This window comes from Odocoileus virginianus, chromosome 20 (assembly GCF_023699985.2).
Source record: "Odocoileus virginianus isolate 20LAN1187 ecotype Illinois chromosome 20, Ovbor_1.2, whole genome shotgun sequence".
NCBI lineage: Eukaryota > Metazoa > Chordata > Mammalia > Artiodactyla > Cervidae > Odocoileus > Odocoileus virginianus.
Window position 1 is genome coordinate 39,452,684 of NC_069693.1, and position 13,527 is coordinate 39,466,210.

At 39.9% G+C, this 13,527-nt stretch overlaps 2 long non-coding RNA genes across 2 annotated transcripts in view; one reads left to right on the forward strand and one right to left on the reverse strand.

Moving 5' to 3' along the window:
* The window catches only part of LOC110127316 (uncharacterized), a 96,635-nt gene that overhangs the window by 46,597 nt on the left and 36,511 nt on the right, over positions 1–13,527 (forward strand). The window lies entirely within an intron of this gene.
* Positions 6,052–13,114, reverse strand: LOC139030052 (uncharacterized). Its single transcript, XR_011482369.1, has 3 exons — positions 12,991–13,114; positions 9,254–9,360; positions 6,052–6,633 (listed from the first exon to the last, which is right to left on the reverse strand). It is a non-coding gene; the product is annotated as an uncharacterized lncRNA (long non-coding RNA).

Below are 13,527 nucleotides of genomic sequence, written 5' to 3' on the forward strand. Positions count from 1 at the left end.
CCCCAGAAATCTACAAGGCTCGCTCCCTCGCCTCCTTTTGGTCTTTGCCAAAATGTTGTTTTCATTTCAGTGAATCTCCCCCTGTTTACCTTATTTAAAACTGCATTTCTCCTACCCCAGAGCTCCTAAGAGTCCCTGATAATTTTATCCACAGCACACATTACCACTTGTCATACCCTGTGTTATGTATTTGTTGTCTTTTTCATTCATTATAACATCAGCTTCACAAGGTCAGGGATTTTTTTTTTTTTTTTTTGGTCTGTCTGTCTTGTTCACTGCTGTATCCTCAGCACCTGGAGCAATGCCTGGCATATATTAGGCACTCGGAAAATACTGAGTGGTCAGTAAAGTTCATGTACATTTTCTTGGACAGCCATAGTTATTCCCCAGCCATACTTGCCTATGACTTTCCATGATTAGGAACTCCCAGGTAGGGAGTCCCACTTGGGCCTCCTTTGGATGGAAGCCAGTGATGATTCCAGAGAACAAGCAGAAGAGCAGGGAGGCTGGTGTTGGCATAGCCACTGCTGAGCTGGGACGAGGACAGCATCTGCATTACTCAGACGTAGCAGCATCCCCAGGGAGAGGGTAACCCTGAGGCTCTGCAGGTCTTTTCAATATCTTGGAGTAAATGAACTGTGAAATATTTGTTTTATTAGAAGAGCTTGGCTTTGTTTCTGAGGCTTTAAGTCGTGTCTGTTCTGGGCAACAGATACATAGCCGAGTGGAGAGTGCTCAGTGTTTATAGAGAACTCATGGGAACTTCTTCCATCATTGGGAGTCTGTTTTCAGGGCCCCCTCCCACTTCTTCGCCAAGGCCAGCAATCTCTTTGTTGGGTCAAAGCCCCAAGGGAAGACGAGATTACTGTTGGTAAAAGAAAAGGACCATGGAGGGGAGCAGCCTCAGGTAGCACTGAGTGCGGAGGAACTCAGGAAGTTCTGCAGTCTAGAGAATATTTGACTGGGGCAAGTGCTTTAAATGAAGATTGGAACTGGAGGTTCAGGAAGAGCTAGTTCCTAAAACTGATAGAAATTAGAGAGCTTTTATGGGACTTGAAAGAAAAGACCTTCATGTGTATAGATGTGCTGAATACAGTTCCAACAGCATGCTCTGCCAAGTGTGTTGCTCTGAAACCCCACTTCCCATCTTTGTCTAAGAGAGCTGAGGGCCTCTGAGATTCAGGAGGGAAGCCCTGCTTTCTGAGCAGGGAATGAGAAATCCCAAATCCCCTGGTGAATTCCCATAGTGAGTGGGGCAGGAGCCTCCCTGTTCTCAGCTGTGAATTCTCAGCATCTTTCTTCTTGCTACAGATTTGTCACTGATTCACCTGTCAGTCCCCCATCTCTGCAGATGCAGAACCTACAGATATGGAAGGCCGACTGCACTCCACCGTGTTATATGTGTGAAGGACTTGATCGTCTGTGGATTTTATGTATATGTGAATGTGAGTGTGTAGACATGAGTGTGTATAAATACATGGGAGCAGTTTTTGAGTGTATACCCTCCCAATGGTTAAGTGTCTGACTCTGTGCAGAAAAGAAAGAATGGACCAAGGTAAAGTAAATTGTTTAATTTTTAGCCTTATATAATGCTAAAATGTTGGCATCTTTTTCCTACCAAAATATATTCATGTGTTATTTACAGTTTTAAAAAATTGCAGGAAGATTATAGTTGACAAATGAAATCTACTAGCCAGTGACAAACTGACTGATGGTCCCTTTTCTGCTCTAGTGTATTTCCTGCCAGTTCCAAATGACCGCAGTAGTCATGGATTGGGGATCTAATCACATCATGTAGGAATCGTGGTTTCTCTAATGCTGCTGACCTACTTTCCTATGTATCTATACCATTTTTTCATGCTGTCCTTTACACCTATAATCCTTCTTTTCCCAGCTCTTAGTATCTTTAGTTACCAATTTTGCTCATCCTTTAAGACCTATCTTGATTCAACCACCCCCATGACACTTTTTCTCATTTGTTTAGCATTCATCTTATCCATCCATCTATCCATTCGTTATTTAGTGAATGGCAACTAAATGTCAAATACAGTGTGGTACTTAAGGTAATGCAGATACTATTCTTGTCCTCTTCAAGATAACGTTATAAAGAGAAGACAGAAAATAAATAATCAAGCAATCAAATAAATATAAAATTATAATAAATGCTCGAAAAAAATAAACATGATGCTCTGATAGAGAATAAAGAAACAACAACCAAATTAAATGGGGTGATCGGAGATGGCATTTATCTTAAGATATAAAAATGAAAAAGTGAGAAATATATCAAAGGATGAGGGAGAGGAGGTATAAAGATGTTTTCACAGGGGAAACATAATATATATGATTCTTTGGCTTCTGAAACCCTTCTGTATTTGCTTATCAAATTGTTCGTTGTACATATGATGTCTGTGTTCTCTTTTAAAGATGTGTTTATTTTGGCTGCTGGGTCTTCATTGCTGCGTGTGGGCTTCCTCTAGTTGCAGTGAACCGGGTCAGTTCTCTAGTTGAGGTGCCCGGGCTTCTCACTGCAGTGGCTCCTCTTGCTGTGGGGCACAGGCTCCAGGTGCACGGACTTCAGGAGTTGCAGCACACGGGCTTAGGTGCCAAGCAGCATGTGGGATCTTCCTGGAGCAGGAATCGAACCCATGTCCCCTGCTTTAGCAGACAGTTCCTTAACCACACTGGATCATCAGGGAAGCTCAGTGTTCATATTCTTGACTTTCAGGTCTGGGGGCAGCTTTTCTGTGTGTGGGCAGAGTCAGGCATCTGTGGACTCCAAAGCAGGAAGAAGGAATTCCTTATATTGTCTCAAAGATATCTCAGATTTCACTGATACCCTCTCTGGAGAGTTTCTAAAGACACAGAGATTATTTCGAAATGATCTTCAGAACTGCATATTAAAATGGTTTTATGCCTCTCTGCGATGTGAGAGCTTTACTCTTTACCAGGAAAGGAAGGTTTCCATTATCTACTAATCCAACTCTGGTTGGATAGAATTGATCCTTAGGCCAAATTTTATTTAAAATCATTTAAAGTCTTGTTAAAGAGGAAGTGCTTTCTTCCCTTTGTGTTCCCTCAGGCCTATGGGTTTTGTTTTTTTCTTTTAATAGGAAAGAGAAAGTATAGTTTCGGTAGATCAGAAATTATTTTCTTTAGTGGAGTATATGGACTATAGAATATACCCAGCCTATAATCGCCTCTCCATGACTCTAAACTGAGGTAGTGATGTTTTACCAACTTAATGAGTTGTTATTCATCTTGATTTTTCCGTAAGGTCTGGCCTTAAGGCATGGAGAGAATTTTATTTTCTAAACCAGAAACCAGAGTATCTTTGGTTTGTCCCTTGGGGATAGCATCTTCCAGACTAAGGCACTAGAGAGAACAACTCCAATTTCAGAAACATACGGTAATCAAAATAAAGTGAAAAACACCTTGCTTTCTCTGAAAGGTCATCAGATCTTAAGAATTAGAAGATACCTTGGAAATTCAGTGTGGAATTTGTTTATAATAGCACAGAAAAATGGTCATACATCTCATTTTCACGTAAATATTTCCCTTGATGAGAAACATAATACCTTCTAAGGCAGATTATTCTGCTTTTTAGTTATCTCTGGTTATTAGGTATTACTTATCATACCAGTTTTATCCCATAACCTTCAGTGAGACAAAACCCACAGTTCTAATATCTTTCCAGTAATCCTAAGAACTTGTGTTATCTATGGCTTAATTTAAACTAAATTAGGCTTTGACTTGGAAGATTTGAATTGTGACTCCACAGATTAGTTCATCTTTGGCAAATTTTAAACGTCCGTGGCTCAATTTCCTCCTCTGTTAAATGTGGATAGTCCCCTATCTCACTGAATCATTGTGAGGATTAAATAGGAAAATGGTGTGAAAACAATTAACCTATCCCCAACATAGAGTAGTGGGCAGTAACTTTTCTGTCCCATTTTCTTTCTTATGTTTACTTAAAGAGTCTGAGGACAACTATAGATAAGGGTTGCCTTTGTCCACAAGTCACAGAGAACCCAAATGTTACTGACTCTCATAAGGATGTTTATTATTTGTTTACTGTGAGTGCATGCTCAGTTGCTTAGTCGTGTCCGACTCTTTGTACTGGAGCCCACCAGGCTCCTCAGTCCATGGGATTTTCCACGTGAGAATACCAAAGTGGGCTGCCATTTCCTCCCCCAGGGGATCTTCCCCACCCAGGTATTGAATTCACATCTCTTACATCTCCTGCATTGGCAGGTGGATTCTTTACCTGCTGAACCATCAGGGACGCATTTATTAAGCAACTCAAAGGTTGGCAGCTGTAGGCTAAGTATGGTCACTTATTGATCTTATGAAGGACCCACGCTCTACCGCTCTGCTCCACCACCCTTAGCATCACTGGCTTCTGTCTCCAGGCTTTCTGCATTCTAGCTGTAAGATGGCTGCGGTAGCTCCGGGCATCATGGATGAATTTAAGTCAGAAAGAAAGAGAGGAGAGTGGCATCTATAACTCCTTTCCATTCTCTTTCCTTTTCTCAGGAACAAAATAATGTTCCCTGAAGCCTCTCTGCAGACTTTTGCTTGCCTTTCATTGGCCAGACTGAGTAACAGAGCCATGCTCCCTGCAAGGTGAGCTGGGAAAGTGATGCAGGCAGGAGGGAAGGGGGTGGGAATGGCTGTGCATTAGCTAGCTAACCACAGCTGTTCCTGAAGCATCTTCCCTGTCTCCCCCAAACTGCCACTTCTCCAGGCTTATCATTCCTTTGGGTCTCATTGTCTCTGAAAAGGACTTTATTTGCATACCCTTTGCTCCTTTAGTCTCCTTGGTTGAGTTTAATCAAGGTCAGAACCAGGTGATGGCTGTACCCCCATGAGGCTCAATCAGGGAGCAGAACCACTGTGAATAATAGGATCTGTGGGATTTACTGTGAGATTAGATTTTACAAAAGGTAAGAGGACCTAAAGAGGTAATGTCTAGAAAGGGGAGTTGTTGGATCAGAGAAAATGACTAACCAGCTCTCCCAAGACATGAGCACAAGGGAACAAGCCATAACTTGTAGGGAAATCTGGAAAGTCAGGCATGTGCAGCTGCCAGAGCAGGGCCACAAAAGGGATCTGGTAAAGAAGTTTCCAGAAGTTTGTTTCCACTGTCTGGTGGTGAACCAGGGCTCATGATAGTCGGGCCTGGAGTCAGGAAGAAGAGCTGTGTGCAGGGGAAAGCTGGGACAAGCTGGAACCCACTGGCACCTCTTTTCTGTCTCTGACTTCATCTAACCACAGTGGATCTTCGAGCATAAATTCAGAGTGATTTGAATGGACTCAAGTGGAGCTCCCCCAAACCCAGGGTGTGTTAAGCATGGGGGAAAAGAATAGGGCTGTCACCAAATGCACTGTCACACATTTTCTTTGCAGCAAAACATACTTTTAGGAAGAGCAGATTCTCTAAAGGTTTATCAAAGGAGCGAAGCAGAGCCCATTCTAAAGGTAAAAAGTAGGATGCGCATGGAATATGTATAAATTGTTCTTGTGAATCTGTGAGGGGAAAGAAAAGAAGATGGAATTTTGAAGCAGAAGCTGTGCCCCCAATCATGTTCCTATATAAGCCCTACCCATCTCCACTATTAATTTTGTTTCCTGAACATCTGTGTCCAAACCCCACAACAGCAGTTTTTCCTTAAGGATATTTTTTCTTTCGAATTAAATCTTTAATCTTTGTCTTGACTTGTATATCAGTAAATGTTTAGCAGTATGTTAACTGTTATCTTTTGTGTACTAAAGCACAAGATTGTTTAGAATAATTAAATCACAGGATGGCTCCTAAGACCCATCTTACTGCTGATACTCTTTTCATCTAGGTGATAAAAGCCAGACATTCATTAATCCACATCAAATTGTCTTGTGATAATTTGAAAAATTATGAGAGAATGTTATCTAATCTTGAAAATAAGCTAAATTATTCCTTTTCTATAAATAAGAGGGTTTTTGCGGGGGGTGGGGAGAATTGGCAAAGCAGACGGAAGATCAGTGAGTAGGGTCATTTTTCTATTCCATTATGAAACACGTGGTATATATTTATTGTTTAAATAAAGTTTAGTATTTTAGGGCTGATCTGTCAAAAGGACAGCCTGACTTACGTCTTCTCTGCATAACAAGCTGAACGCCAAACAAATGTCTCCTTCATTCCAAAGACACCATTCTATTCTAGTCTATTTAGGTAGAAGATGATGCTTAACTTAGCAGCAGGAAATTGCTTGACTGAAGTACCTTCTGATGGCAAGCTTATTTCACAGAGCTCTGTAGAGAAGGTGAGTTTTGATGTCCCTGCTAGTTAAAGCAATGGTTCCAACCTGACTTCCAGTTATTATTGTCCAAATGGGAGCATTCAAATGCTGAGATTTCCTTTTAAAACTTGTAACCCTAGAAAAGTTACATTTGAAAAAACAAAACAGCACAACTTAAGTGTATATGCAAAAGCCAGCATCATAAATTCCATATTACTCTGGACTTGGGGAAATAAGCAGATGGAATACATTGGAAGGGCTGAGGGCACAGATGTCTTCTTGGCTTGGGTTCAGAGTGAAAGAAGAAGCCCATTTTGTAGCTGAGTCTGGGGTAGGAAAGATCCAGATACACGGAGGGCTGAAAAATCGAGAATACAGGTTTAATGAACTGTTTATCAGAACAATTATTACAATATTTAAGCAACAAGTTATTGTCTGGGAGTGTACTTTTTAAATCGATTTAAATATGTGTTTTGAGTGTTAAAGTTTTTCAATGGTGGTTAAATTATGCTAAGTGTCCTTAGATCTTCCACTTAGAGTAGCATTGCTGTTGCTCTGACCAAGAGAAATCTTACTCCTTGGAGCCCTAAGCCCTTTGTTCATTACAAACATTGTCTCTCCCATGTTTAATAAGCTGGGAATGAATGTTTACTGTGTCGAATATTCCTTTAAAAGTGAAAAAATAATCAGCTGCTATACTCAGTTTAGGGACCATATTGCTAAAGGAGAAGCCATGAAAAATAATTAACTTCTACTGTTTAGTTCTTGTTATAAAATTTATGCATACTCATTGGAGAAAATGTAAGAAAATACAGACAAAAAAGTTTAAATCACCAGAAATCGTTTTATCAGAAAATGATCAAAGTTAACATTTTATTTTAAATTTTCCAGTTACATATGTATTTTTCATATTCCTGTTTTTTTCCCAGCAGTATGTTATAGACGTTGTTACTTGTCAATAAATACAAATATAAATTGTCAGTTTAATAGATGCCTGTATTTTATCTATACTTTTTCTAGCCTATCCACCATTTGTAGACACAGTGAAATATATCTATTTATCTATCTATTTTTTCAATCCACTTACTTGTCTGTATGTTTGTCTGATTATTTCCTTGGGTTGAATTCCCAGAAGCAGAATTGCTGGATCAACGGGTCTGCACAAGTTTAACTTTTGATAGATATTGCCAAATTGCTTGCCAAAATTTCATACCCATTATACTCCCTTCAACAGAGTATGAGAGTGTCTTTTCTCCATATGCTCCCTAACACTGAGTAATATCAATCCAGTTAATCTCTGCCAAGCTGAAAAGCTAGAACAGCCATGGCATTACCATTTGTTGTCTTATTTGTGTATTTAAGATTATTATTGAATTTGCACATCTTGTTGCACATTAATTAGCCCTTTGCACAGAACACGATGGATGTCCAGACTCCGAACTCCATTCATTGTGTGGCATTTTCATTGTACTTTAAAGAGATTATGTGATGTAATCTGGAAGTTAGCAGGTCTGACATTTAGCCCCTAATTCTCACTAGATGCATCTGTAAAATGGGAGCAGTTATAACCCAGCACAGCCATGATGACTACTTCCTTCTGTTACATAACTGCTAAGAGGAGGTTTTGTGTTTGTTTTGGGTTTGGGGTTTTTGTTTGCTTGGTAAATTTCCTTTCACTCCTGTGGTAGGCAGCCTGTAAAAGGCCCCTCAGTGATTCCAAACTTCCTAGTTTTCACATCCGGGTACAATAGCCCCTTGAATGTGACTGGACCCTGTGACTTACCTCCAATTAATAGGATACAGCAGAAGTGATGGGATACTTCTTCTAAGACTACAGAGACTCTGGCTTCTACTCGCTCCACATCTCTGACCCTCTCTCACTGTCTCTCTCAGAGCCATAACTCTATAGAGGAAGCATGGAAGTCTTGGAACAATTTGTTACGCAGCAGTAGGTAACTCACACAACTCCTGAGCAATCCTCCTGGAGTTGGCACTGAGTGCACTGCGCTCTGCCTCCTGCTCCTGGCCTGACCCTGCCCCAGCCCTGCCATCACTGGTCACCACTGGGTGCTCAGTATTCTTTGCCTCAGTGTGCTTGGTCAGTCCTAGTGGATGGGTCAGGGAGTGCTACACTCCTGTGTTAACCACATCTTCTATGTTCTGTATTCTAATGCTTTGATATCTGGGGCCTTGCTGACCCCAGAGGGACTCCATCTCAGGGTTAGTGAATTTCTAGAGGTAATAAACAGCTCTCCTGGGAGTATCCTATCCAAATACAAACCAACCCACCCAGAATCACACCCCCGGCTACTTCCTTCACTGGGCAATTATACTGTGGGCTACTGACCTCCTGTCCTGATCACCACAGGGCCAGGTGCTAGACAATTAGGATGACCTCTGTACTCCAGAGCCCACTGAAACTATTCAAGCCAGCCAATCCTAAGCCTGCTTGCCTTGCCCATTTCTACTCAAAGAAGCCACAGTGAAGGCTCTTATACAGAGTTCCCTCTTCTTCTGCCTCTTGATGCTGGTTCTTCCCCGTTTGTCCCCCACTCCAGGGTTTGCCCCCTCCTCTTGGATTTTGAATCTTGAATATAACTATTAATATCTTTTCAATAGCAGTTGTCTTCTAATCTGTTGGCCTTACCATTCCTAAGTCATAACAGAACCTTTATTAACACAACTCCCTTTATTCTTGCTTGTCTTCTTCCTGTACTGACTCCTCTCACTGCTTTTAAATAAAAGGCTATGACTGCACATAACCTGAAGAAAATCTTATTTCTCCGAGACCCATATTAGCTAAACGCACAATAAGAGAAACACTTTTGTAAGTGCACTTGACCTGTGCAGATTCCCTTGACTATTAACATGAAAATCAGCATCAGTTCTCCTTTGTTTATTACAACTTTCAGATTCTATGTTAGATTCATCAGTATTTAAGACATGGGCCTTACTAGAGAACAGGATACCCCGCTTACCTCAGCTTGCCCTGAGTTACGCAGAGACTGATCTAAAGCTCTGGAAGCGCTACTTTTAAAGGTCAGATTACTTGTTGCTCACACCCTTCTCACCTCACCTCTTGCCCCTGCAGGTAAAGAGGAGTGAAAGAAAGAAGTTAGTTCCTGTTATTTTAGTCAAAGGGCTAGGTCAGATGGACTTTCAAGGTCCTACTTAGTCCTGAAAGTTGCTTGGCTTGTTTGCGGATTGGTTCTGAGAATGGTAGGATGAAGATCGTCGATACTGTCATTTACTCATTATGTTCTTAATGTTTATATTTTTGTTTCCTTTGTTTTCAAAGAAATAGCATGTCAGCTTGTCAAACCATAATCGTGTCTCAAGTCCTTCCTTTTGAGTAAGGTGGTGGGGGTGTACTTGGGCGGACATCATGTAGACTGTTAAATGGATTTCCCATGCATTTGTTTTCCTGGGCAGGATGTCATCTTTTGTCTCTAAAGGGGAGACAATAATTGTACTTTGCAATTACTCTGGAAGAGAAAAAGTGGAACCCTGTGCTTTCCTAAGGTCCAATCAAATTTTGTCAAAATTTTCGTTCAGTGAGTCTATTTGTCAACATTTCATTGTATCTAAAGTTGCTTTTATTCACTCTTATTTGTCTTAGGTTGAACTAAATAGTATGTAATTTACTAAATCATCAAAACATGGAAGAGAAAGGCAAAATATTTCTTACTCTTTTTTTCTGCATCTCACCTGTGAGGTGCAGTGAGTCTGGTGCTTCAGGACTATGAATCATTTCTGATTCTGGAACTGCTTTAGTAAAAATAAGGCATCCTGATAGTTATATATATATATTTTTGAGACTCTCTTCTTTGTTTAATGAACTGCCTCTTAAATAATGCTCTTACCCTGTTGAGAGAGAGCTATTGAATTGTCATGTGTGTGTTGACTAGCAAACACATATAAATGGAATAGTAGCTGGGCTCCTGTAACCAAGAGAAGTTTGCAAAACATTTAATTGTTAAGAGAGTCACAGTATTTCAGAAATTGACCTTGAAGTTTAAAAAAAGTGAATTGATCCACTGGAACAAGTACAAAGCCAGCTTTGGTGCTAAATGTAAATTGTTAAAAATGGTACAGAATAACATCTGCCTTGTAGTGTGCCTTAATCAGCTCTGTGAAAAATGAAAGTTTAACGATCTACTATAGTGGCTTCTAAGTGAAGGATAAACAAAGGATGAAAGAGTTTCTTGCATGGTTTGTAACTGATGCCATGAAAAATGTCAAGAACCATCTGCCTCAAACTTATCCAAACTGTCATCAAGTATTCTAATCCAGTCAAACGAGATACAACTAGAAGAACCTATGTAACTTGCTGAAGGCTTATCAAAAGAGTTGTAAATAAAGAAGGAAAAAACCCATCAACTGTGTAGCCGCAGATTGCAGCCAGCTTGCCTGTGGCTTTGAAATTCAATCCCATTTCTCTAGTCTGACAAACTGTACTAAGTAGCAAAATGGATTTTTATTGCTCTCAGCCATTTTCACTTTAGTTGCTATCAGGAGATGAATACACAGTTTCCTAATAGACTCAGAATCATGATTTATTTTTTAAAATGCACAGACTGGTTTGGACCTCACCACACAGTCCATGAGTATGTACAGAGTTCATACAGAGGAGCTAAATAATACATTTCTGTAGGTAAGAATGGCTAGATTTCTATGACCAAAGATTCTCTACTTTTTTTCCTTAAATTTCTTAAATTGGAGCTTCTCTCATGCTGTGTGTGGTGTGTACTAAGTCACTTTTGTCGTGTCAGACTCTTTGTGACCCTAAGGACCATAGCCGTCCAGGCTCTGCTGTCCATGGGATTCTGCAGGCAAGAATACTGGAGTGGGGCACCATTTCCTTCTCCAGTGGGTCTTCCAGACCCAGGGATCGAACTCACATCTCTTATGTCCCCTGTATTGGCAAGTGGGTCCTTTACTACTAGTGCCACCTGGGAAGCCCTTCTCTCATGCAACTATTGATTATTCATATTTTCATAATCTAGTCATTAAGAGTACAGAGTTCAGACTCATTCCAATGGGATTTAAATTCCAGAGCAAGTATTGTACTTACTGGCTGAGAGATTTTAGGCACGTTTCTTCACTTCCCTGGACTTATTGTTATCATCTAAAAAGTCTGAGATAGTTATAATTATGTAGATCATACATGGACATTAGTTTATGCCTTTAAAATTCCTGAAATATTGAAGCTAATTATAACAGGTAATACTCACTAAATATTCGTGTTCCTGTGTTCCTCTTGGTTTCCTAGTCCTTTGCAATTGAGTTGAGGCCATGTCACTAGTTCTGGCAATTAACTATTAATAGAAGGACTGCATGCCATGTCTGAGCCAAGATATTTAACCGCCTGTGTGTCTCCTCCACCTTTCTCATTCCCTGCCAAGGCAACCTTGGAGTCGATGTGTTCCAGACAGAATAGTTACAAGATAAAGAAGTGCTACTGATCCCCCCATTGGGCTTCCCATGAGAAAGAAATATATCTTTGTTGGGTTTAGCTGCTGGCAGTCATTATTAATTTGCTGCTGCATATAGCAGAGGTAGGCCTAATACATAAATCAGTAAGTGTTGGTATTGGTAATTATGTGTATCTATTTTGCTACCAATGGCTACACAGTAAATATGTACTCAAATGGCATGTAATCTGACTATTCTGTTCTCTTCTTCAGTGTTTCTAACTGGAGAGGAAAAAAAAGAAGGGGGAAGAAAGATGATGATATAAATAACTGTAGAATAAGGCAAAATGTTGCTAAAGCTGCAAAGATAGTTTCACAAAAGGACTTCCGAGAAATTAGAAGAGATTCCTTATAGCTGAGAAGTTCTGGAAGAAAACTCATTGATGTATAGCTAGCATTAGAGGATGGACAGTATTGAGATAAGCCAGTCTAGAAGTGTGCAAGGCATTCTGTGTTTCACTTCCTCAAGTGAAGTGATGTTCTCTGATGGAGAACAATGCATAAGTGTTTAGAAAAAAAGAAAGAAAGAAGAATGACCAATATACATATGAAAAAATATTCACTCCCACAAGTAAGCAAGATAATCAGATAAAAATGTATCAATACTGAAACACGAAACAGATATGATTTTTTTACCCATCACTTTGGCCAAAATATGAAGACTGATGCTATCCAGTGCAGGTGAGAGAGTGGTGAAATGGAGCTCTCATTGACCTCCAGTGGAAGGGTAACTGGCTACATCGCTGAGGTTTTGGGGCAGTAAACATAAAAATGTGTTTGTCTTTCACCCAGTGATTCCACAAAGATTATTATAAGGATATATTCATCAGAGAAAAAAGATTAAAAAATAAAACAACCCACAACAGGAAACAATCTAAATGTCTGTCAGGGATGGATAAAAAAATTATGCCATATATGAGAACATTATTAATTAAAATGATCCATGTGTAAACCTATTGACATAGAAAGATCCATACTATATAGTTTAATAAAAAGATGTTTTAGATCATTACAGTGTGTCCTATTTATGCCGTTACTAGTGAAGATATATATTGTATGATGTATTTTTAGAGTTTAGAATTATAATTTGTAGACTTACATAATGCCTAAGTATATTTTCATACATACCATATTTTATATATTTTTGGACTTCAGTTAGATACAGATTCACGCACATATGCATATCCTTTCCAAATTATTTTAATTCTTAAATTACCTATTTTTAATAGAAGGATACTTACAATATTGTGTCGGTTTCTGCCATACTTCAGCGTGAATCAGCTGTAGATACACACAAGTCCCTTCCCTCTTGAAGCTCTCTGCCGCCTTCCACCCCTTCCTGCCTCTCTCGGTTGTTACAGAGCCCCAGTTTGAGTTCCCTGAGTAATACAGGAAATTCCCATTGGCTAGCTGTTTTACACATGGTAGTGTATATGTTTCCATGCTACTCTCTCCGTTCACCCTACCCTCTCTTTCCTACCCCCAGCCCATGTCCATAAGTCTGTTCTCTATGTCTGTGTCTCCGTGGTTACCCTGCAAAGAAGTTCATCAGTAATATCTTTCTAGAGTCCATATATATGTGTTAACATACGATATTTGTTTTCTGACTCACTTCACTCTGTATATTAGGCTCTAGGTTCACCCACCTCATTAGAATTGACTCAAATGTGTTCCTTTTTATGGCTGAGTAGTATTGCACTGTGTATATGTTCCGTAGTTTCTTTATCCATTCATCTGTCGATGGACAGCTAGGTTGCTTCCATGTCCTAGCTATTGTA